We start from the raw sequence: 24,774 nt of genomic DNA, 5'->3' as shown, positions 1-24,774 counted from the left end.
GGCAAAAAGGTCCCTGAGCGAAAAATCACCCAATTTTAATTCGTTGGGAATTAGACTTAAACTAACCTATCGACAATTGCTCCGCCTGGGTTATTGATTTAAATGACTGTAGCTCTACCACTGTTTCATAAGGACCGTGCCCTCTAAAAACTTCAAGAGCGATTGTGACACTCGTCGCTGAGTTCGGGACCCCTCGGGCTTTTCGATACTAGCCATAAGGTTTGTCTCAGCACCATCGAAGGTATGAACAACCGGAATCTGTTCGTTGTTTAGTCACTTCCAGGCCGATGGGTAGAATGGCTGCAGTGTACAATGGTCCATTGTTGGTCCTGTTCCTCCATCAAGATTGGCCGACTGGACGCTCCGCAATGCAGGAGGATAAGTGTGAGGCTCTCACCAGAAAGTTACTATGTTTTAGCTTTGTTTGCCCGCCAATAGGTGGTGGAAACATATGTACCCAATGAGTCTGGTTTGTCTCGGGCAGTTTCTGGCATTAGTCTCCTTAGGAACGGTCCACAATTAAAGCACTTCTGCCGCCATTACGTTTAGCACAGCGCCAGCGAGGACAAATATCCAGTTTAGAGCACACTACATACCGTACCAGGTCAGTGAAAGCATGTGTCCGTTATAAAACCGCTGGGTACCGGCAGGACGGGGATCTAACCATCACCTCCTGCATGTGAGGCGGATACTCAAGTCACAGCGGGTTACGGGATGTTCCGCCAACCGTTTGATGGCATTTTTGTTGCATTAGCAACACAACGCCAGGTTTTCGCCTCGTCGCGTAGCTGGTGGCCGGTAGGCATTAACGGCCCTGAACAGCCGTCGCCTAGCAACAGTTTCAGCCGAGCTCCGCCATGTGGCGTCGCCGTCGTCAGCGCCACGCCGCTGCCGAGCGCGTAGTCGCTCGCTCCCGCCAGATGCGTGCTCTCCGCCAAGGTAGAGGGTGAGGAGGTAGTGCTTCGCGGAGGTATATGCGCGCTTCACCTCGGTAGAATTTTGTCGTTATGGAGAGCGCTAAAGAGAAGCAACGGCGGCAGGACCAGGCTAGAAAGAGACAATGCGCTCGAGAGACATCAGAAGAACGCGCTGTACGACTCCAAAAGCGTCGCAGCTAACGCAACTGACCAGGCTTATCCAGAGCTAAATCACGCCTAATTTTTTCCTACTTCGAAAATGAGGACGTTGCTTCCGGGAACATTTTTTCCAGGGACATTTTTTTCTGGGGACATTCTATCCGGGAACGATTCTTCCGGGGACGCTTTTTCCGCAACCTGATTCGAATATCTTTTAGTACGTAGTGTTTGACCGTGTACATAATGTGGCAATTTTTCTTGTAGCAATAATGAGGTCATGCTTAGATAGCAGAGAAAAAGTAGGTTATACTGTATATAGGGACTCTGAGGAGTTTATAAATTTGGAGAAAACGAGGGTTTATTACAATACAGAAGGCGCTAACTACAGGAGCCCTGATATTGTACACTAAGTGAACGACTGGATAAGGTTGAGGAAGGAAACGCCTCACTCTCCTCCTGTGTGAATGGCATAGAAAGACCGTCTGGCCGAATTCCCTACAAAGAAGTCTCCAAGCGATAACAAGGATGGAATCAGTGCACATGTAACGCCCAGAAAGGAGGTCGCGGTGTAAGCCAGCAAGAAGACTGGGAAAAAGGGCCAGACTGATAACAGCAAGCAAACACAGCAAATCGAGAGAGGGAGGAGTACTAGGTGCTTATCGCTGGTGACTCAAACATGAGAACGTGCCCTAGAATTCTAATGGAGTGGGTAAAGGGAGACCAGCAAGTAGCAGTGGGGATTTTCCCGGGGAGGACAACGAACGCGGTGCTTCAAGTGCTAAAAATCAGATTTCCAAAGGATTTGAAAGGCTTAGCTTGGTAATGGTGCTGGCAGGACTAAATTGTGTTCTCAAAAGCCAAGCAGCACAATAAGTGGAAGCATTAGCGCAGGGAATGGAGGATATACGGCCAGTGATACCGCAGGTGCCGATAGTGGTGTACACTATATCGGAGGTGCTAGGACGGAACAAAGAGGTCAAAAGGACGTGGTCACTGTAAATCGAGAGAACAAGAAGTAAGGCAAAGATAAGTACTTCGAGGCGCCGTGGCGGCTCAGAGGTTATGGCGCTCGATTGCTGACCGGAAAGACGCGGGTTCGATCCCGGCCGCGGTGCTCGAATTTCGATCGAGACAAAATTCTAGAGCTCTGTGTAGTGTGGGATATGAGTGCACGTTCAAGAACCCCAGATGGTCTAAATTTCTGGAGCCCTTCAGTACGGCGTCCTTCAGAGCCTGAGTCACTTTGGGACGTTAAGCCCCCATAAACCAAACCAGAAGCACTTCGAAATGACGGAAACAAGCAGGGAAGTGTGGAATACAGGCGTTGCCAGGTGTGGACAAAATGGCACCCATTTTATTGGGGAGATGGGAACAGGTATGGGCTGGCGCGCCTAGCTGACCATGCACTAGCTTTTTTACGGGGTCGACGGGAACTCCGGCCACAGCAGTAGGGACAGGAAGAAGAAAGGGAAATATGAACACCGAGCAGAACAAAATGGCCACTCGAAAGTTGAGAGCGAAAAATATAAAAACGTCTTACACTGAGTTACATAAACACGCGAGAGGTAGAATGAGAGCTGAGTGGTTAGATATAGAATACCGCTCAAAGGAAAAAGAAAAATTCTGAGGTCTTACGTGGAGGAATTCGAAAGGACGTGTTTTGAGGAAAGGAGAGGGCGCACTATCTCTGAAATCTCGACATCAAGGCATACACCTTAACCTTGCTTAAAGCAAGCATATACCGATCCTCGTCTAAGGGAAGATATACGAAACAGTCCACTGATCGCTGGATTGCTGAAGTTCGCAATGTAACTAAAAGCGGGCCGTTCTAATTTTGGAACCATATAAGCTCTCTGGCTAAACATAACCAAAGAAAGAAGGAACTGATTCTAGACGCTGAGGGAAATTGTTTAATGAGGGACAACACTGTGAAATGCACTACATCACTCATAGCTCAGTTGTTTCGGAGCACCGATAGGGTAATCTCACTGAGTGGAGGTGCAGCGCAGCACATGATAACGGAAGGGAGTTCATAAGTGAGCAACCTTGAAGAGGGTGGTGGTGGTGAAAACTTTTTTAATACTGAGAGAGAGTTTGGGGATCATGAGACCCCGCTGCATGGTCGATATCCTTAGTCCGGGACACCGCACGACGAAGACCAGTCTCGCGCCTGCTTTACTAGAGCCCTTTAGGACTCCAGTGTGGAGCAGTTGAGGAGGCCAGTCTCCCATGCCTCTCGGATGGGGGAAGGGGGAAGGTGAGAATTCTGAGTACATGCCCACACCATGTGAAAGATATCGCAGATCTCTCCACAGTGCAGGCAGAGCCCATCTGTGTACCGATCAAAGTGTTTTGCAATGGCAGAACGGAGAAGAGTTCCTGTCTGCAGGCGCCGCAGAGTTCGCTCCTCCGCCTTACTCAGCCCCTTGGCAGGTGCCGGGTAGAGCTGCTGGCTATTGTAATAATGAATTAAGATTTCGTGGAACCGAAGAAGCGATCTTTGAGCTTCTGAGCCAAGAGAGCTAGAATGAGGAGTTCGGTGTGTGAGCGCTCGGACGGCCGCATCAGCGGCCTCATTGCCTTGGAGTCTTGGTGGACAGGAACCCAGATTACGTTTGTGTGATTTGGATCGACGGGACACAGTCTTAGAATTTGGGAGGCAAGAAGTGGTATTTGTCCTACAAGATAGTGTTCACACATCCGGCGGGAGTCTGTGCGGCGAATTCCTCCTTGGCGTTGCTTAATTCTCCTCGCCGCTCCGGACCCTCCCCCCTCCCCCCCTCCGGTTGTGTGATAACCGTTCTCGATTTTGGATCGGCGGCAGAGAGAGCTATTGAAATTTCCTTCGCTCGCCTTAAATTTGGGGCCTGCAAAGATAGCCCATCAACATTCATTCAGCGTTGGTCTACGGCAGCCGTGTAGAATACCACGGGCGACGGGCGTCTGATGTACACGTAATAGACTCCCTTTTTAAATCCATATTGCCTCTCAAGCGCGCGAACCCGCGCTTGTCGTCTGCCTTCATGTGAAGTCATGTCCATGTTACACAGGAGCGGAGCGACCCTGAGCATATGTATCCACAGCACCGGGATGTTCTCAGTCCCCTCTGGTATGCATGTGTGTTGGATGTGTAAGCGGCAGCCCCCGAGAGGTCCAGTGCTCGCTTTCCTGCCTTCCTGATGATGGCGTCATTGCGTTGTTCTTCTTGTTCGGTGGTGCGTAGGTACGGCACTTGAAGAAGGCGGACATAAATATTCCTAAATGCACCTACGCCGTGAGAGACGAAGTCCCATTCAAGCCCATTTATGAGCTTGATCCAAACAACAAAGATGCGCAGTTTACAAGCATTGGCAAAACGTGGGACCAACATGTTTCCTTCAGACCGATTGCGTTATATTACGTTGGGTACAGGCTGCCAATGTAGTCAGTTTAATTAAATGCCGGCAGTAATATGAGTAATAAGATATTGGGAGGACTTCAGGACGGGTTAAGAGGCGGTTGGCGCCTCTGTTAGAGCTGTTCGTCCTTGTTAAGTATATAAAAAATAGCTGGGCAAAATATGTGGGAAGTTGTTCGGTGTCAGAACGCCGGCTTCATGTCTTTGCAGTTATTGGATATTTTGTGTCATAATTAGGGAGGCGCCGCTCCCTTTGTGTCACGGCGATGGAAGTGGAGGCCACTGTGCCTTCTGTGGATCCCGGTGGGTCGGCAACGACCGCTCAGAGGTAGCGCCTGTACGTCCCGAGTGACTCAAGCAGCCAGGACACCGTTGTGTATGGTGATGACTACTCGGCTCCTCGAAGTGATGACTCCTCGACCGACGATGGGTTCGTACCCGTCGTTAGTAAGAAGGCCAAGCACAGACTGCGCAGACAAAATGAGTCGACGTTAACGACGCCCTCAAGTAAGGATACGATCATCAGGGCGCGAAGTGCCGAGGCACATACAGCCTTGTTCGTGCCATTGGAGTCAACCGACAACTTGAATCTCCTAAACAGGCAAGCCATCTCTGTGTTTCTTGAGAGTCTCGTACCAGGAGGGATTAAAGACGTTAGAATAAACCCCCACAAGAACATCATTGCCATTGATGTCATGAAGCGAAGCGAGCTAGACAGTTTGGCTGCCATCACCAAACTCGGCAATTTCAGTGTACGTCCTCTTATTCTAAAAGACAGCGGAACCACGGCTGGCGTAATTTACAACGTCGACATCGCCATCCCTGACGCCGACTTGCCCATCTTAATCAAGCCGGCAACCAAAAGCATTTCCATAATGCAAGTTCAGCGCCTTGGAAGGTCTACATGCCTCAAGCTGACGTTCAAGGGTGACTGCATTCCATCATACGTGAAGGTGGGGCACTTTCGTCACCCAGTTCGTCCATTCGTACATAAGCCGCTACAGTGTAGGAAATGTATGAGGACAAGCCATGTGAGCGGCGTCTGTCACAACTCCATCGTGTGCCCAAGATGTTCTGAGCCACACAGCGGCGACAGTTGCCGCGCGACTGCCTTGAAGTGCGTCAACTGTCGTGGCCCTCACGACTCTTCCTCGAAGGACTGCCCTCGCCTAAAGACCGAGAGGGCGGTACTGAAGCAAATGGTGCGTGACCATTCCACCCACAGAGAAGCCGCTGCAAAGGTGCGACGACGTCGTTCGCGCCGCCGCCGAAGGTCGTTGAAGGAAACAAATACCTTCGAAGAGAAGTCCCCAAGCGGCACTGCAGTTTGTCCGCCTCCACCGACAACATATCAGGAAAGCCCGGCGACCGGTGACTCACAACCTGCTGCCTCGGATACCATGTGGCCACCACTACTAAAGCCTAGAGCGCGCACTGCGTCAGATACGTTGCCGCACCCCATGCCTGCGACACCTACGACTGATCTGGGCGAAAGGCATGATTCCGACCATGGCCAAGTTATGCAAGTGATTCCAATCCTCACGTAACTGAGGAATGTCATCCGTGATCTGCTGTCCAGCTTACGCACACCAGTAGCACACAACGCTTTGCAAGTACTGGACGCGCTACAGCCAGTTCTTGCAGCTCTACAATAGAAGACACCATGGCTCCCCCGGAACTATCTTTTCGGAAGAAAGTCAAGCAAGCTTTTATTTCTGAGTGGAATGCCCGTGGGTTCCAGTCCTGGATTTCAGACACAACCGCTCCCATTCTGGTGATCTGTGAACCGAATCTACTCAACATTTAGCGATTATCCCCGCCCTTTCACAGAAGGCCCGTGGCCCAACCTCGGCCCGTGGCCACAACAGCCGACTACCTTCCAAGGCTCACAAGGCACTGTTTTGTCTTTCCGAGAGACTGCCTTGCTTGCTAGATTGTGACTTTGTCTCTCGTTCCTTCTCTCTTCCCTTTTTATCCCCTCATTCCCTTCCCCAGTGCAGGGTAGCCAACCGGAAACCTTTCTGGTTAACATCCCTGCCTTTCCCCCTCTCTTTATCTCTCTCTCTCTCAACCGAACAGACGGCGGAAGCATGTGTTAAGAATTGTCGGCTCATGCTATTGCGTCGCTGGGTCGTCGGCACGACTGACGACGATATTATGGCGAAATCAATACTACTTGCACTTTCACGCCTTTGCCGTGCCGCGGCGGTGACCACCATCGTGCCGCGGCGATGACCACCATTTATTTTATTTATTTATTTATTTATTTATTTATACATACTGCAGCCCTATTGGGATATTGCAGGGGTGGGTGTGAACAACAGTGTAGGAAAACATGGAGCACAACAATGGCAAACATCCGAAACAGTACGAGTGAAAACAAGAAAAACGAAAAAACTATTCAATAGCCGTTAAAAACAGCTCTAAAGGAAGAGAGCGAGTAGAACCGGATAAACAATTCCAGTATTCGATTGCACGCGGAAAAAAACTGTATTTAAAAGTGTCCGTGCGGGCAAAATAAGGCGTGATGTTTAGGCTGTGGTGACTTCTAGTTTTAGATGGTATAGCAGGGATTAGGTAATCATTTGCAGGGGTCCGGCAGAAAGAGTTAATAATGCAATACAAAAATTTTAAAGACTCAGTCCTTCGTCGAGATGAGAGTGGTTGCAGGCCCAGTGATGAAAGTGCTGTGGAAGGCGAAAAATCTCTACCAAACCTGTGACATATGAAGCGAACGGCTTTCTTCTGCACTGCCTCGATTTGGTTAATTTCGCGTTGTTTGTGCGGGTTCCATACAGGGGAGGCGTATTCAAGTAGTGGACGGATTAGCGATTTAAACATCAGTAGTTTCGTATCTCTAGGAGCAGCTTTTATTGTGCGACGGAGGTATCCTAACTTTTTAAGTGCCTTTGAGGTTATGAAATCTATATGTTTGGACCATGACATACTGGGTGTGAAAATAAGACCAAGGTATTTGTATTGACTCACACTCTGGATGGGGGTATTGCTAATTGTGTAAGTAAACACGGAAGGTGTCGTTCTATTAGTGAAAGTCATAACAACGGTTTTGCGGATGTTAATAGTCATTTGCCATGTAGCACACCAAGAGCTAAATTCTGAAAATGATTTCTGAAGGTATAAGTGATCATCAAGGCAGGAAATTTTGTGATACAACACGCAGTCATCAGCATACAAACGTAGGTTACAGGTGATGTTACAAGGTAAGTCATTTATAAAAATCAAAAAAAGCAATGGGCCCAATACAGAACCCTGTGGAACTCCTGAGGGCACGTCTGCTACCCTAGAATTAGTTCGGTTGAAGGACACAAATTGAGAACGGTTGGAAAGAAAACTTGAAATCCAATTGAGAAGGCGGGGGTTATTGAGGATCATGTCAAGTTTATACATAAGTTTTGAGTGAATCACTGTATCGAATGCCTTCGAAAAATCAATGAATATTGCGTCTATCTGATTCCCTGCATCAAGGTTACTGCAAATGTCGTGAGTAAATTCGTTGTGTCAAAGTGCTGAAACCGCGTCTGAAGCCATGCTGAACATTTGTTAATAAATGATGTGATTCGAGGTATTCCATGATGTGTTTTTAAATAATGTGCTCTAAAATTTTACATGCATGAGAGGTTAAAGAGATTGGTCTATTGACCTTCATTTGACCTTGATTGCATAGATTGTATTAGATTGGATTAAATTTAGATTGGATTGGACTGGACTGGACTGGACTGGATTGGATTAGATTTGACTGGACTGGACTGGATTGGATTGGATTGGATTATATTAGATTAGATTAGATTACATTGGATTGGATTGGATAGAAGTGGATAGGGTTGGATTGAATTGGATTGGAATGAATTGGGTTGGATTGGATTGGGTTTGATTGGATTGCTTTGGATTGGATTGGATTCGATTCGATTCTATAACCGATGCATCACCACAAGTCTAACCACAAGCACCACCACCAGCTACACTACCAGCTGTAACATGGCGTAGGTACGGATATTGCTTTCGCAATTACCGGGCTTAACCAAGCTAAGCCACAGCGAATTTTTTTATACTCAGGTTAAGTTCTGATCGAGGTTGTAGGCTGATCTGATCTGTTTGTGCCGCAGACGGAAGTTGATGAAGGCGACAATGTGTAATGCGCAACGCGAGAGCGTGTTGCCGTCGAAAACGAAGCGTGGACGGCTGCGGCGATAGCATAATGCCTCCGTGCAGTGGCCAGCGAAGCTGATCCCTTCGCACTGCCGGGGTTCGAAACCTAGTCGTCTCAATATTTATTTCATTTTTGCATAAGCTGCTGCTATGCCAGGCTTTGCCAAGGTCGCCTTCAAGGGCAAGCTTCACACGAACTCGGTGAGCCGGTTAGAGCTCCTCAAGTAGTGATTTCGCATTGAAACACGCTTCTGTATTTAGCCTTCCTCGAAATAAACCAGTCGTGCGATAACGTGAATAGGGAGATCCTATTGGACGTCCTCAAACAATGAGTGATATTTTAGGAGATAATGGATATCCTAAAGAAAATTTACCGCGATAACAGAGTTGAAATTGCGTAACAATTATACAAAGTGCCAGGACACTTGATATACACAAATGATTAATGGTGAGTTGTCCGCTATCACCGCTGCTTTTTATGACTTATAAAATCAAGCAATGCAGAAAGTTGGGCGAGTTGGTAATACATGTTGAACTTAGAAAAGCGCAATAAAAAGACAGGGACAATAAGAAGAAGAAGCACGCAGGACAAACGCTTGACATCAACTAGTTCTTTACTCGGGAAAAAACACATATATACAGATACATAGAGGGCGGAAACAAATTATTAACCAAACAATGAATCGGCTTTATCACAAGTGTGTTTAGCGTGAACAGGTATCAAGGTAAGCAATTTCCTTGCGTGATAAGGTCAGGGAAGGAGTGCTGATACATTTTTCAGCTTTCTTTACAATACGATAGGCCTCTATAATTTCTCTGTGAAGCCTCTCTTTTCCTTTACCGCACGTGCGTGTGGCATTGAACTGCGGCTCATGTAAAAAATGCAAAGCAAATGAGCCGCAGTTCAATGCCACACGCACGTGCGGTAAAGGAAAAGAGAGGCTTCACAGAGAAATTATAGAGGCCTATCGTATTGTAAAGAAAGCTTAAAAATGTATCAGCACTCCTTCGTTGACCTTATCACGCAAGGAAATTGCTTACCTTGATACCTGTTCACGCTAAACACACTTGTGATAAAGCCGATTCATTGTTTGGTTAATAATTTGTTTCCGCCCTCTATGTATCTGTATATATGTGTTTCTTCCCGAGTAAAGAACTAGTTGATGTCAAGCGTTTGTCCTGCGTGCTTCTTATTCTTATTGTCCCTGTCTTTTTATTGCGCTTTTCTAAGTTCAACATGATAAAATCAGTATCGAGAGAAGGTTACAAGCAACAAACCTACATTATAATCAATCTCGAACAAATCAGGTGGAGTGGTAATAGAGGAGATGCTCCCGAGTTTTATGTAAGCTGACAATCTTGTACTAATAGGTGACAGCAGGTTCGCTTACAGACTCCGGTTGATACTCGTGGACAGTAAGGGTACCTGTATTCTGGCAGATACGTGCAGATATTCTAGCAGCCATCTTTATCCTGCTATATCGCAGAATACAGGTCAACAACGTGAGAAGGAAGCTGGCACACTTCTTCAAAGCTATTCCGAATTAATTAAATCTGGATAATTGAGTTATTTAGCAAAGACCCATGCAGATACCGCATTTATGAGCTTTAGAGCCTTTTCCGCCAATCAGTTAAACAAGTCCTTAGTTGTAAAGAATTACTCAAGCGACCAATTCCAGAAGCTGCTCGCGAAATACTAGACTGGTTTGATACATGATATACTTCCGGTATCTACAGGCGGGGAAACAGGGCTCAAAAATTACGAAGAACTTTAGCGGCTAAAGTGGTGAAAGGCGAAAGCCTGAGTGCTGCATTCTGCTACACGATTGATCACTGCACATTTTGTTGGTGCATTAATTAACTGGCAATTAATGACGCTTAAGCTTCGCCTTTAGGAGTGGAACGAGCGCTGCCACGGAGTCCAAGGAACGCCAGCACCCGTTCGGCGCGATGCGCTGCCCTTTGAACGCAACGCTTTTTGAGGAAAGGAAATGGCGCTGTAATTCTCAGTCATCTCGGTGGACACCTGAGCCGCACTGTACAGGAAGGGAGGAAGTGTGAGTGAAAGAAGAAAGAGGGGCCGTAATGAAGAAAATGAAAATTGTATTTCAGGAAAGGAAGTTGCGCAGTAACTGCCTCACATATTTCGGTGGACACCCGTCAAAATTCGTGCGCGGTGACGTCACGACAATTTGGACCAATCTGGAATGCGGACAAATACGCCTTGCGTCGGTAAATTGGTTTTTGAGGAAAGGAAATGTATCTTTCTCTCATATCTCGGTGGACACCTAACCCTCGCTGTAACGGGAAGGGAGGAAGATGAGAGCGAACGAAGACACCGTATTCACTAGACGCACCTTTGTTCTTTCCAAACCATCGTGCTGGCATGGCGAAGTCCTAGCGTGCTCGACTCGCACTCCGCAGACCGGGGTTCGATTCCCAAGCTCGACCAAGTTCCTACTCGGTTTTATTTATTTATATGGTCTGACTAGAACGGTTAATTAGGCTAATTGGTCAAATAAGCAATTAACTAAGCTCAGTAAACTTACTTGGAGCATCACTATACGATTGGTTGCATGGTTAGTAGGCAAAGTACAATTGGCCCCGTTTGAAATTCGCGCACTGTGACGTCACGACCGTTTCGACCAATTGAAAAGCGTGACATTTCTGTCGACAGCTCCTGCTTACAACGATGAGGCATTAAAGGCTTCCGCCTTAAAACAAGGTGACTTTCCGGCGAACGCCTACCATGTATCCCCCTGCGATGTAGACCGTCCACTCGGTCACTCTTGATGGACACAGCACCAGCAATCATCTAGCATTGTGTGCTACAGCTCATTGGAATATAAGTGACCAAAGAGAGAATCGCTGCAGGGCGTCCGCAAAAGAATGATGGCCACAGAAAGGAGTGGTTGATGGCAGGTGCGTCTTAGGATTGCTCGTCACTTCAACTAAATCAGGTAAACTAAATCAGGTAAGGTAATGCTTTGTGGTCCGACCTAAAAGACGCGGGTGCGATCCCGGCCGCGGCGGCTAGAATTTCTTTGGAGGATAAATTCTAGAGGCCCGTGTACTGTGCGATCTCAGTGCACGTTAAAGAACCCCAGGTGGTCGAAATTTCCAGAGCCCTTGACTACGGCGTCTCTCATAGCCTTAGTCGCTATGGGATGTTAAACCCCATAAACCAACCAACCAACCGCTTTGTGGTGTTTTTTCTTTGCTTGACCTGCACTGCATGTCCGTATCATCTGATGCTCCAAAATACTTCATGTTTTGATCTATTGTTAAAGTCGACGAAGAGCCTAATAAAAAGGACAATGGTTTGTCAACTGGCTTCCAAAATATTCATTCTTTGGGCAACTTTTCCTTTGGGACTTTTATTCCGGACACGCAACTTCCGTGGATAATTCTTCAGGGCACCTTTTTCTTGCATCTCGCTAATAATGTGCAAAATATTGTAAATTTTACACCTGAGAAATGGTTTAAAGTTCATTTTTATCTCAGCCTCCCCATTTATGCATTTCCAGGCAGACTTTTTCGTCTCGTTTTTCGAAGAAAGCTTAAATACTTGTTAATTGAGGGACTGCGTAGTGGAAGGCTGCAGATTAATGTAGACCACTTGGGGTTCTTCAACACAGCGTATTGCTGTTTTAGTAATTCGCCAACATCGCAATGCGGAAGCCGTGGGCGGGATCGAACACGACCCCGATATCAGCAGCCAAAATCCGAAGCCACTTAGCCAACACGGCGCGCGCGTGCAGAAGGTTTGAATAACTTCAACGGTTATTTCATTCCAGAAACATCTCAGGCAGCACAACAACATTGGACGAATACTGGGTGATCATTGACAAACATTGTAGTGAATAGTTGTCCTACACTGCCATTTAGGCAGAGCATTACTATTTTGACACAGTGGCCGGAGTTCCATACTAGTTTTGGGCCAAATTTTGATCGGCCGAGCTGCCAACGCAGGCCTGGCGTTCGTTCCGCGACATGGGCCAGTAAAGGCCTCCGACTGGCTTTCCAGTTTTCTAGCCCTGGCATCTAGCTTTTCAACATGGGTATCCAGTTTTCAGGCACTGGCATATACAGATTTCAAATATTGATATCTAGCTTTCAGACATTGGTATTTTGCTTTTCAAAACTGGCTCATTCATCTTAACAACCTACAGGGCAATGACGGGCACTGTGGATATACCATTCTACTTAGCAAAATTCATAAATGAGGGTGCCAAAGAATTCAGGTAGAAGACCGGTTTATTGCATCGAGTTACAAGAATTGCGCTTCTAGCGCACGCAGGATGGCTTCCGCTACCACCAGCCTGCGGAGTAAATAAAGGGTGGCCCAAGAGCATGGTGTCAGAGAATGTGAGAAAGTCATTTATTTCCACGTTTGGTGCGTGCCCATCATTCCGGTTGGACAACGCAGCTCGGTAAGCTGCTGTGGCACGGCTAAGGCATCCATAAAGTGTTTAACGGAGCTGTCCTCCAGTGAACTGATCCGTCATATCCGAAGTAGTCGTTGCACTCGTCTTGCAAGTGGACTAGCTGTTGCACTGCATTCAAAGAAACTCATCGTCCAGCTCTTGCACGATGACCTCACGATGCGTCGAGCCTGCGAAGAGATGCAGGATGTCATGACGAGCCTAATTATGACCGTTACAGGGGGAAAAAAACGATTAAATAACACTGAATTTTGTAAGGCGCAGTATGCATGAAGACACTCGCAACAAAATTTATAGGTTAATTCGTCATTGATGCTTCTGAACTAACACCGCAATAATTGCAAAGTGGAATTTAATTTAGTAAATTTGTGATGTACGAAATGGTTGATATTTAGTTTAATGCGCCGTGTTGTACCCTCAGTAATCCTACTAAGTGACTAAAGCAAATTAATGTGATACTTAAAGGAAAATAATCTATAATTTTAATTTAATATCATAACTATTTGTCTCTAAATTGCGAGCTCATTTTTTATTGTAGTAAAGCTCCGCAGGTTGTAGCACCTCCTCCCCACTGACGTCGAAACTACAATTTTTGGCAAAGTTCTTTTTTTTGAATGAGTATCAAAATAAGGCTTGTCTCTTCTTGCGAGGTACGCTGGACGCAAGGGAAAACTCAGGGCACCTTGTTTTTTAAGAAAGCAAACAGTATATCTTAGTCGTTTCGAATGCATGCAAAATGAGATTCGAAACTTTGACTTCAAAACCACACAAAAACACGCGTCTGACTGTCCAGAGTAATGCCTTTTTTCAATGAGATAGCTTGGGCAAAAGGTTTAACTACAAATTGCGGATTTTCTACTGCGCCTGCAAGTGTGGAAGACAATGAGAAATAGTACGGAAGTATTACACATTTTCTTATCCACTGGCTTGCAGTCGAACACCAAGCGGTTCTGATTCCTGTAGTGCTTAAGCGGTAAATGAGAAACGTATTCCCGAACGCATCCAATCTCAGGTCACATGAATTAGATCCCGCTGTTAGACAAAGTAATGATTATTAGGGAATTCAACTCACCAAAGACGAAAAAACTGCCTATGGCTTATGGCTTAACTCATATGTGCCTGGACGTGCGCAGCGAGAGGTAGGGTTAATCTTATTGTTTAGCTTGGTTATTTCTACGGTTATATGTTTATCGTTTAGCATTAGTGTTTATCAGTGTTTAGGTTGTTGTTACCTATCTTTCAGCTATGGTTACATTGAAGACAATACATTTTGAAAGCGTAACGCATTTATTTTCAAAGTCTTCATCATGTTGTTTCTCAACTGCCACAAAGACGGCCCAACGGTCGGTGAAGTAGCAAGCAGCCATCTGAATGGCTCCAGCACAGTACTGGGATTCGAAGGTTTGTTCTTGTTTTTTGTTATTGTTTGTTTCTTCTTGTTTGTTCTTCTTGTTTCTGTTTGTTTGCTCGTACTTCCTCCACCTCCTCGGCTCGCTGCGTCCTCTTGTTTTCGTTCCGACGAACAAGCCGGTCTTATTTGAGCCTCTCCGACTCACTTTCTATATCTGCCGACGAATCCCACCGAGCCCCCCCCCCCCTTCTATATATAGGATGCAACGCCGGCTCTTACTCTGTTGTTGCAACGCGCATTCACCGGCTCCTCCTCTGACGTCATGTCAGACGACGCGGCAAGCGGCGCTGCCAACTGCGGCGGTTGCTAGGCAACGGCTCAGCTCGCGGTGTGGCCACCGGTCACACCGAAACGGCGAGAGTACGGCTAATGTAGCTCTCACTACAAAATGAATTTCTTACGATTCCAGCAGATTTGCTCCGCACATGAAGTCAAGCCAGAAATTTCGTAATGAGAGTTACAGAAGTCGTCCTCGTACTTTTTCTCGTTCTCTTTTTCTGCTGAAAAAAAATAAAGCCGCATGTAGTCAATGCAACATTTACTCCTAAAACCACATTAATTTCCGAACGTATCTCAAGATAAAAGAATTGCAGTACTTAAAAATAAGAGCTTGCAGGCCAGGGTACTGAACCGCTCGGAGCTCTCATAACGTATCTGATGTGGCTGTTCCTTGCACAGGCTACGAGAGGTGCCAGCTCGACTGTGCGTGCGACTGTGCGCCACGCTGGTTGTGTGGTTCGGCTCCGGCGTGCCAGCTAAAGCACGACCCGCCCTGTCAACGATGTGTAATGGTGAAGCATAACGCCGCTCCAAGATGACTGGCAGGGGAGACGAAGTTGTGGGGGCAGGGTGGTGGCTGGAGGGGGAGCGTCATTATCCGTTACACAGGTTTTATGGTCGGGAAAAAAGTCCCTATCTGAAAGGTGGAGAAAGAGATCGTGGGAGGTTGCACGAACGGCGAAGCTCGTAGCCGCGCGCGAGAAGAAACAGCTTAGAGAAAGTGAACAGAATAGCGCAGAAAAAGTAGCATATCGCGGGTTGGGGGGCAAGCTCGCTACCTGGAAAAGGGCGCAGTCGGAAGAAGAGGCGGGATGATATGACACTTGAAAGAGCGAGGGTACGAAGGTCGAAACTTGTGAAAGGGGTTCGGAATACTCATATGAGTCATGGGCAGTTCAGAAGGCAATGCTTATAAGAAACAAGGGGATGGGAAACTTGGAAGCGTCAAAGTATTGTTGCAAAGCCGCAGGAAACGCATCATGTTCGGTGCCCGAAAACCTTGAAGCAAAAAACGTGGAGCTTCGATATGGATATCGCCAAAACGACTTCAGACACTCGCGTATTTTGTGGGGCCCTGTGATGTGCCTTCTGATATTTCAAAGTGGCTTAAAATGTTACCATGAAATAACAAAAATATAAAACAATTAATAAAATGTTACCCAAGCAGAATACGCGCTCTTTCATACTTTTATATACGGTACATGCAGCAAACAAGCTAGGTTAACATTCGTCGAACTAGCACCAGTTATCGGTGCACTTATTCTTTGGTATTTGAAGAAACCTCTCATTTTTTTTGCTGCCTAAGTTTCACGCAAGAAAGCGAAAACGAACGAAAATTTTCCGACGAAACAAGCGAAGACGTGAGCAAGAGCTATAGCCCTCAAAGCAAATTACGCATCAGAACAGAAAAAAAAATTCAATGTGCAACATCAGGATTTGCAGAGAAGGAAGGAAATAGCAAGTCAAAAAACATGGTGAAGGCACGATCACGAGGACCGGCGTACGAAAGCGTAGGAATCTCTCACCGCCTGACCGCGTCCGTTTATGAAGCGCCGACCTAAAACTTCGCACCTGCGCATCGTATAATTTTGGTTTGGTTTATGGGGTTTAACGTCCCAAAGCGACAAAGGCTATGAGAGACGCCGTAGTGGAGGGCTCCGGAAATTTCGACCACCTGGGGTTCTTTAACGTGCACTGACATCGCATAGTACACGGGCCTCGAATTTCTCCTCCAAAGAAATTCAGCCGCGGCGGCCGGGATCGAACCCGCGTCTTTCGGGCCAGCAGCCGAGCACCATAGCCACTGAGCCACCGTGACGGCCGTATAATTTTAAACTACGAGGCCACTCCTTCCTTTCTGGACGTTGTTAAAACTGCCCACAAAGTCCTTTCAGCGACTACAGTTGCACTAAGGTATTATGTTTGATTCGAGATTTCGATTAAGCTGACACCTGTGGCGCAGTGCGGGAATGAATTCTATAGAGTGAAGCAAAAAAGTGCGTTTTTGATATAAAAAATTAATTAAATGAAAGTTATTTAATTTTTCTAAGGAAGCGTCTTTTGCCTGGTTTCCAGGTACACGCACGAGCAGAGCGTGAAAAACGCTTTCCAATACGCAGAATGGGCGGGTTATTATGCACAGAAATCGGACAAAAGCAAGAGTGCGCTGTGTCTGTGCATATCTGAACCAAACAATATATTTTGTTGATTAGCTGCTTCGCTAAGACATATAATTGCACGAACCATTGCCATTGGGTCACGCAAGCGCGCATTCGTTAATTACTAAAGTGACGCGTCCTTTTAAAAACATTTAGTAGTTAGTTGTAGCCTCTTCTACTTGCCGACTATTGCGATAAAATTCTATAGATCTGTGGTCAGTCTGGAAGGTTACGCCGCCGGTCATATGCGAGAGACCGGTTCCTCTGTGGTGGAATATGCACAGTCCACTGACCACTACCGAAGTTATCGTCACGTCCTTGTACCACTCAAAATCAGCGAACAGACAAAAACAAAACTCGACGGCGGCAGCGCTATTGCTATACAGTGAGCGAATGCGTTTGGAATTTGTTTTGAAGCCCCGCAGATATCTTTATAGTCCGAATGCCATTTGAAGTGCCGAAAACCATTTGACTCAAATGTCACATAGAAGTCCCCGTAGCACGGGCATATGATAGATTTCCGTAGTAGTAATAGAGTAATACAACTCTAAGCTTGCTCGAATGCTATAATATGCTCTAGAAAGATCTGTTTTGGTCTCAAAGATCAACCTAAAACATCAACTTTGGTGACGTATACAAGCCAGTTATAGTTAAACTGAGATAAGACAGGCCTATACAGGTCTCACACCTCTTGTAGAAAGCTCTCAGTTTTTTCGAGTTTGAAAAACTATTAACTGTCTCTGTCTGTTGTAGCAACATTGAACGTTGCTGTTATTTTGAGTGGATGGCACAAGGTTGATCAGCATTTACTAGTATAATTTTAACACTGAATGCATGGCGGCAAAGCTAGGCCAATATAGACAGGTTTCTAAACTGGCATAACCAATTATGGCATACAATGGGGAACTCTGGCTAACATGGCCTCTGATATCCATAATTATAAGGTGGCACAACTAGTAATGGCAAAGAGTGGGTGTGTTCTGGTTAAACGGGATTTTATGACGAGACAGCCAGTACTGGGAAAGTGACGGAAAAACCAGCGAAATCATTATATGTGCTAGTAAGTGACTCATCCACAATTAGATATTTATTGGGAACACTAAGCCTACTCAGGGCCGTGCTTTGCCAACAGCTTTCTAATATTGGCCCGCTGTAGGATGCTACCTGGAATATACAGCATTAATCTTCCGTCAATAATGAAGCCAATGGCACATTTTCGGGTGCCTGTACGTTTGTGAGCTTTCCTGTTTTTGCCTTTATCCAGCTATCGACGCAGTACATCGCCTTTTTTAATTCCTTCCTTTATGCACACGTTCACTGAAATTCGAACTATTCCTCTTCATAATTGGATCTGCACAGCTTACGCATCCTTCCACACCTCTCTCTTAAACGGATGCTGAAGCGGTTTTTTGAGAATTCGAGGTTGTTCAATAATTCGAATCTATCAAGCTTCTAGTAAAGCATGCAAAATATTTTTGCACTAGCCTTTAAATCGGTGACATAATCGTCGATTAAAACCACGACGATGTTTAGGCTTCTCCTCACTACGTTGGGAGAGTGCGAGGAAACTCGGCAGGGACGTCATTGTTGCCGAAATTGCAGATGTCCGCTGCTTACACCTACATGCTTCTGTGCGTCGTCAGATGGCTCCAAACAATGCATCGTGAGCTTCACCTTCGATGGCGTCTGTTCTCTTCCATGGAAAAGCCGTTTCTTCGCTGGAAACGCAGTGCCGTCATACGTGACGTCATTATCGGGGCATCTGCCCGTCGCTGTGCCCTTCAGAGAAGCCTGAACACCTACGACCACTTCATTCGGCGATTACGCCACCATTACAAGTACTAGAGCAAAACGATTTCGCAGGCTTTACCTGCACATTTTGCACATTTGGCAACCTTAAAGTTATCAAATTCTATAACTGTTTCAGTTGCCCTTTAAATGATTTCAAAATCTTTTTGGCTGAAGTATCCAATGGCGTATTCCAATCGGCGGTCTAGAGCACGTTTTCTTAATCCGCGTGCGCGTAAGTGTAACTCAGTGGGCGATTTCGGTTCAAATCTTGAGTTGAATTGAGTTGTATGCTAAAAACTCAAATCTTGAGTTTTAGTGGCCGAGACCGCTTTTGTGCTCCTTCGTGGACTCAGGGCTGTGCCCAAGATTGCCGATTGATATACCCCATAAGTTTCCCTTTATAAGGAATAAAACTTATATCTGATGTTACATCTCCCAATGGCCTCTAGCAGAGGATGTACCTGCTACTAAGTTGTCAACAAGCGAGATTGGTCGCCTTGTCCTAGCTGAGCTTTAATGCATTGTATTTAATATCTTATAGCTCTCGTAGAGCCACTACCTAGTCTAGAGGGTTCAAGTGGTAAACGTTTCCAGGTTCACCTTCTAACAGTAGCCTGGTAGAAACCAATGAATACTAGCATGGTTCCAGTAGAAGTACACTAATCAGGTTGCGTAAGGAGAACCGCCAGTAGCGCTTATCGGCAACTATTTGTAGTTGTAGAAATATTTTGGAATGATTTCTGCTGCACATGTTGGCCTGCGTCATTACAACCTGCACTGAATCAGCCCACTGAGATATTCCAAGCTGTGCTAAAGAACATCTGATCTATACGTATGTCAAATCTAACTACGTATGTAACTAATTCACGCACTCAGAAACTTTTATATATCGCGAACCCCGAATGAATAGTGTTGTATATGGCATGATACGCTACCCCTTTCTAGAACGCATACCTCCCTATGGGACGCTCCTTAGCCGGCTGTGCACCAGTGGTAATCTCTATATATTTGACGACGCCACCACCGACGACGTCGAGGAAGCCTAACAAGCGGCGTATTACGAGCTTGCACAAGCAAAAGAGGCTGTTGACAGAATCCTTTTATAGCTCAAACGGAGGCGCTTATCTCGGAAAGCCGATAATTCGTGATAACGCAGTGACCGTCAAAACACAACGTTTCACGCCGAAGGTGACGTGTCGTACACTGATACGACGGTTATAAGTTACTCCTGCCCTTGCCTCTGCTAGGCAAGGGCTGGAGTCACGCGAAGAGGCAACATGGCAGGCAGGCAGGCTGTCCTTTGACAAGTTATCACCCCCGGTAATTATATGGAGTGAGGAACATTTATAAGCTGTGCTGCTGTTCATCTTGGCCCATAAAATATATGAAACAAATGAATATTCACTCGGACCTAATTGATCGCGGTCTCAGAACAGGTTATTTATTAGCACTCGCTTAGTTTACACTCTGCACAAATAGGACAGAAGCTAGCGCCCAAGAACGAAACGGTTTCCAGAGAGCTCATTAACGTTGCAGTCTGGTCGGGTTGGTACGAAATGATATGAAAGTTTCAGCACACAATCGGACGAAGATAATGAAGAAAGACGGGAACAGACGAGCGTTAACTTGCAACAGTTTATTATGAACTGCACAGCGGAACATGGGGCAAGTCTTGGCCCGAGAGCTGCATGTGCAGCCAGAACTGCAATCTGTTGCAACGCAAGTATTGCAGTTCGTTCGAGGACAGGGCGATAGACGGCTTGGACACACAGATATCCCCCAAATCGTCAATCAGCTACGCCTCGATGATTTCGCGCGTCAGTTGGCCGCTGCTTCTTGGGGTGATGGAACAATGCTGATAGCCCGATAGGCTTCTCTTGGAGTTTTCCCGTGGATGGAAACCTCCAAGGGAAGGGTGACATCGAACTGTTCACCATACTATCAGGATTGCCCCATCATCACAAGCAGCAGCTGTCAAATGATGCGCGAAATCATTGAGGACGAAGTGATTGACTCTGGGAGATATCTCTGAGTCCAAGCCGTCTATCGCCTTGTCCTCGAACGAATTTCGATACTTGCGTTGAAACTTTTTTTTTTGGCTGGTTGCGCATGCGCGCTGTCAGGTCACGACTTACCTATACGCCCCGCTGTGCGGTTCATAATAAATTCATAATTGACAGTTTGCATATCAGGGTTCGTAATAACCCCGAATTGAAGACGTGCATCTATACAGAGCTGCAGTCCGCCATGATGGTGCTCGCCTAGATGTTGAACAGTTGCCTCCGGGACTGCGTTAAAGGCTCTGCAGTATCACAGGGTGCCGCCGCGGTGGCTCAGTGGCTATGGTGCTCGGCTGCTGTCCCGAAAGACGCGGGTTCGATCCCGGCCGCGGCGGTTGAATTTCTTTGGAGGAGAAATTCGAGGCCCGTGTACTGTGCGATGTCAGTGCACGTTAAAGAACGCCGGGTGGTCGAAATTTCCGGAGCCCTCCACTACGGCGTCTCTCTTAGCCTTAGTCGCTTTGGGACGTTAAACCCCATAAACCAACCAACCAGTATCACAGGGAATGTTCGCCTGTGCCTTTGGTCGGCGATGTTTGGCTCTTAGAAAGGCTGGAGTGCGGATCGAAAATGGGAGCCTTGGTGGTCAAAGTGGCAGGCCGTTATAGGCGCGGCGAAGAAGGAGCAAATCTGCGTTTCGGGAACTGCTTGGCCAGGTAGGCGGCACTCTGAAAAGCAGTGCATGGCTCATGAGGCGAAAAATCCGGCGTTGTCCACGCCAGACTGTCCAAAAACCTACGTGACCCCATGACGTCATCGGCAGTGCCTACAATGTCAAGAAAGAAAGAAAAATAAAGTTTCTCCCGAACTGGGTTTCAAACCCAGGCAGGCACGAGCGGGTCAGCTCAGTGACCACTTCGTAGGAGCCCTGCGCCATATTTTATAACATGGTATTTACTACACGAGCTTATACTGGGGAATGGGCTATTTACAATTTATTTACAAAGCACTAAGCTACTGGATGCACTGAAAACCACACAACAAAAAGGGAGGTAATGATGGTAACCGCATCACCAGAGAAAAACAATTTCGGTGAAAGTCCTTTTCATCATATACGAGTACGTCTTGACATGGAGGAACATTCGGCTAAAATGGCTTCTGGGTGAGTCAAGATGCTCAACAATACGGGCCAACATGCGTGTTTTCCGCAGGCTACGAAGTCCAGCACAACACCCCGCGCGCTTGACTGCAAATCTCTTGCTCTGGGTTTAGGTATCGTCTTCATTAACTTCCGTTCGGGCCGGGGAAAGCAGATTAGGTTCTCAGGCCATTGCATAAGATTAGTACGCCAGCGCCGCAGCCGAACACTAAGCGTGGAAGCTTTTGCATTCATATAAACTAAGTAGTTTTTGTGCCCTTTAATAGTGTTTGTTGTCCTAAATTTGGTGAAATAGGTGTGGTAGAAACGTCTCCTCCGGCGTCGGCGTTCAATATCAGCAGGAAATTTGGGTTTCTTATTGTGCTATCTCACATTGAGAGCGGAGAGTTTTTGGCAGAAGCACCTCTGGGTAGTAAGGTTTTCTTAAGCCACACCGGATGCGAAGGCTGTTCTGTCCTACCGCTTTTCAAGTGTAAAATTTTAGACAAATAGTCTACCTTAGCTTATAAAATATGACTGCATGACAGCGCCTCGCTTGAACACGTTCAACATCGTTTGCACAAAATATGTAATGCATTAAGTCCAACTTGTTTTTAACAAAAGCATGTACTATCAGGAACAAACTAAACGAGAACAGGATGCTTGTAACGCGAGCACAAGAACACAAAACAATTACCTGCTGGAGGAGCAAGTAGGGTGCAATAACTATTCCAAGAAGTGTTCTGGCAGGCGAAATTAATATAGCGTGTGCGGGTTTAATTGCTGCCTCATTTAAAATGTCCCTTTGAGGATCCGGCTTCTGTTATCTTCGCGTTTGATTCGTAGTCAAAAGCGCTATTTTTTTATTCATGCTTACGTATTTTATTTAGGCGTGTTTTCGTTTTAATTTCTTTCTCAGCTTGAAAATAATGCACTTACCGCAGAAAGCAAATTACCCAAGAAAACTCTGAAATAGTTTCTTCTTGAAAGGTGTTTTGTAAATTCCACGAACCCTTGTGCAGAAATGTATATGGTTCCTAACATCGAATTTAAAAATTGTTCACCAATAGTTGCTTAGCAATAACTTGCACACAGTTGCCATTTACATGAGTATGTAGCATGGCGAGAGTGGTTCTCGATATCGAGAATCATACCGTACTTCTATGCGTGCAGAGCAGCTAAGAACATCGCATAATAGAATCGTGGCTGCGGAAGCCGTTATTTAACGAATGTGGACTGCCGAAATACTGGCGAGTTGTGCGTTGCGTTCGAATAAGAAACAAGTATAAATGCAAAGTATTAAAGGCGACTTTCCCTCCTGTTGCCTGGTGCGTCCTCCTTCTCTAATTGCGATATTGTGGCATCTACCGTGTGTGGTGCAATCATGGGTCCTGTACTCTAATTATGCTTCCCACTTCCTACAACCACCGCGGTGAGTCGCCATCGTAGAAAAGAAAGCAATCTTCACGAAAGGAAAGCCTGGCTGGCAAGTTGCCTACAAAGGCAATGGCTGTAATCGCTTGGCTGTAGTCGCTTCAGCGGATGCGTTATCAGTGTTTTCCTCGTCACTGTTTTAGTACGCCTTATCGACTCTCGGTGATAGGTGGAAATGTTAGAGCACTAAAGTTGTCCGGCCGACAATCACTTCTGTTTGTGCAAGCTCGTAGTATGGCGCATGCTTGGTTTGCTCGTTAACTTACCCTTTGCAGTCGTCAAATGTCCGGAGAAAACCACTGCACCACGGCTGGCTAAGCAGCGCCTGGTAGAGCGGTATGTAGCCGAGAAATCCGTATTGAACTGTTATATGTAGAACGATTTTTAGGTGCAGACTTCATTCGGGATATGCGAAGTAGCTGGGTACTCTATCTTGCTATGCGAACAAAATAAAACAGACAGTGGAATTTTCTTCATTGTCAGTGTTCTCGGGTTGTGCCTCTAATGTGCCTCTAACGTGCCTCTAAGTTCAATGCCAATGACGAAAAAAGAGCGCGTGCTGCCCACGGAGGCGGTAACTATGTGCTCTTCTCGAGCGCCTGCCTGTCGCAGTCTGAGCTAGCCTCATTTCGTCATCATTTCGTCAGTCTCTTGTGTAGTATCATGTGTAAGATTTCCAGCGCACCCTGAGCGTTCAGTTCCCGGATCGAATCTGAAAAGGCTGAAAATTCAGTCGCGAATGTGTCAATACCTGTTGCACTCAGGGACATGCTGCAGATTGCATTAGCTTTGAATCTTTACAGTCTTCAATACCGCGATTGCAATATGCAGCATAAAGTGAAGAGCTAAAAAGCTAATTAACGAAATTTAGCTAATTCATTAGATACATTTGACCGCTATGTCCTCATCTTGTGTCCGCCGAGCCGAATATACGTTCCGTGAAGGCGGCATTCACGATACTATCAGTACCTTTTTTTGAAATATGTAAACACGTAAAAAAAAATCTGTAGACTGTAGTTAGCTGTGTGAAACCTGCAGTATACGCCCTAAACAATTACGTTTCTGTAACGCAGTTTGTAAAGGTCACTGCGCGCTTTCGCAAATTCTTTCGGCTTCCTTCTGTTCGCCAGTGTTTCCGCTCAGAAATCCTCGCTCACGACTGTTTCTGTTTCCTTGAACCGACTGCGCTTGGAAATAACTAATTCCTTTGGCAGATTTTACTATCATTCGCCGAGGTTTCGTCTCAGTGTAGTGCACCCGTGGGGGGTCATGGCTTTCTATTGAGAGCTCTGGATTGCTGGTACCCACTTCTATAACTATTTTTTCCGCTTGTGCGGCTGTTTACTTTGCAACATCCGGTAGGCCATAAATATAGGAGATTGTCTCGGCGAGAGCTTTCCCATGCATCGTTAAGGCGAGAATGAAGTTTACATGCAACTTTTTCGACGACGGCAACCGTTTTGCGTAATAGAACCAT

The 24,774-nt window shown here is 46.2% G+C and overlaps 1 protein-coding gene across 4 annotated transcripts in view; it reads left to right on the top strand.

Moving 5' to 3' along the window:
- Positions 1 to 23,473: 23,473 nt before the first annotated feature.
- Positions 23,474 to 24,774, top strand: part of LOC149369481 (luciferin 4-monooxygenase-like) — a 112,028-nt gene continuing 110,727 nt past the window's right edge. For 2 of the 4 annotated variants that reach the window (XM_089558855.1, XM_089558852.1), the window contains exon 1: positions 23,474 to 23,633. The gene's annotated coding sequence lies outside the window, so the exon portion shown is untranslated. The remainder of the gene's footprint in view (positions 23,634 to 24,774) is intronic. The other 2 variants (XM_089558856.1, XM_089558854.1) reach the window with 2 other exon arrangements.

The sequence above is a fragment of the Amblyomma mixtum genome, chromosome 1 (genome assembly GCF_055824585.1).
Source record: "Amblyomma mixtum isolate Tamu chromosome 1, ASM5582458v1, whole genome shotgun sequence".
In the NCBI taxonomy this organism is placed as follows: Eukaryota; Metazoa; Arthropoda; class Arachnida; order Ixodida; family Ixodidae; genus Amblyomma; species Amblyomma mixtum.
The sequence above is the reverse complement of the archived record's forward strand: the minus strand, read 5'-3'. Positions and strand labels throughout refer to the sequence as shown.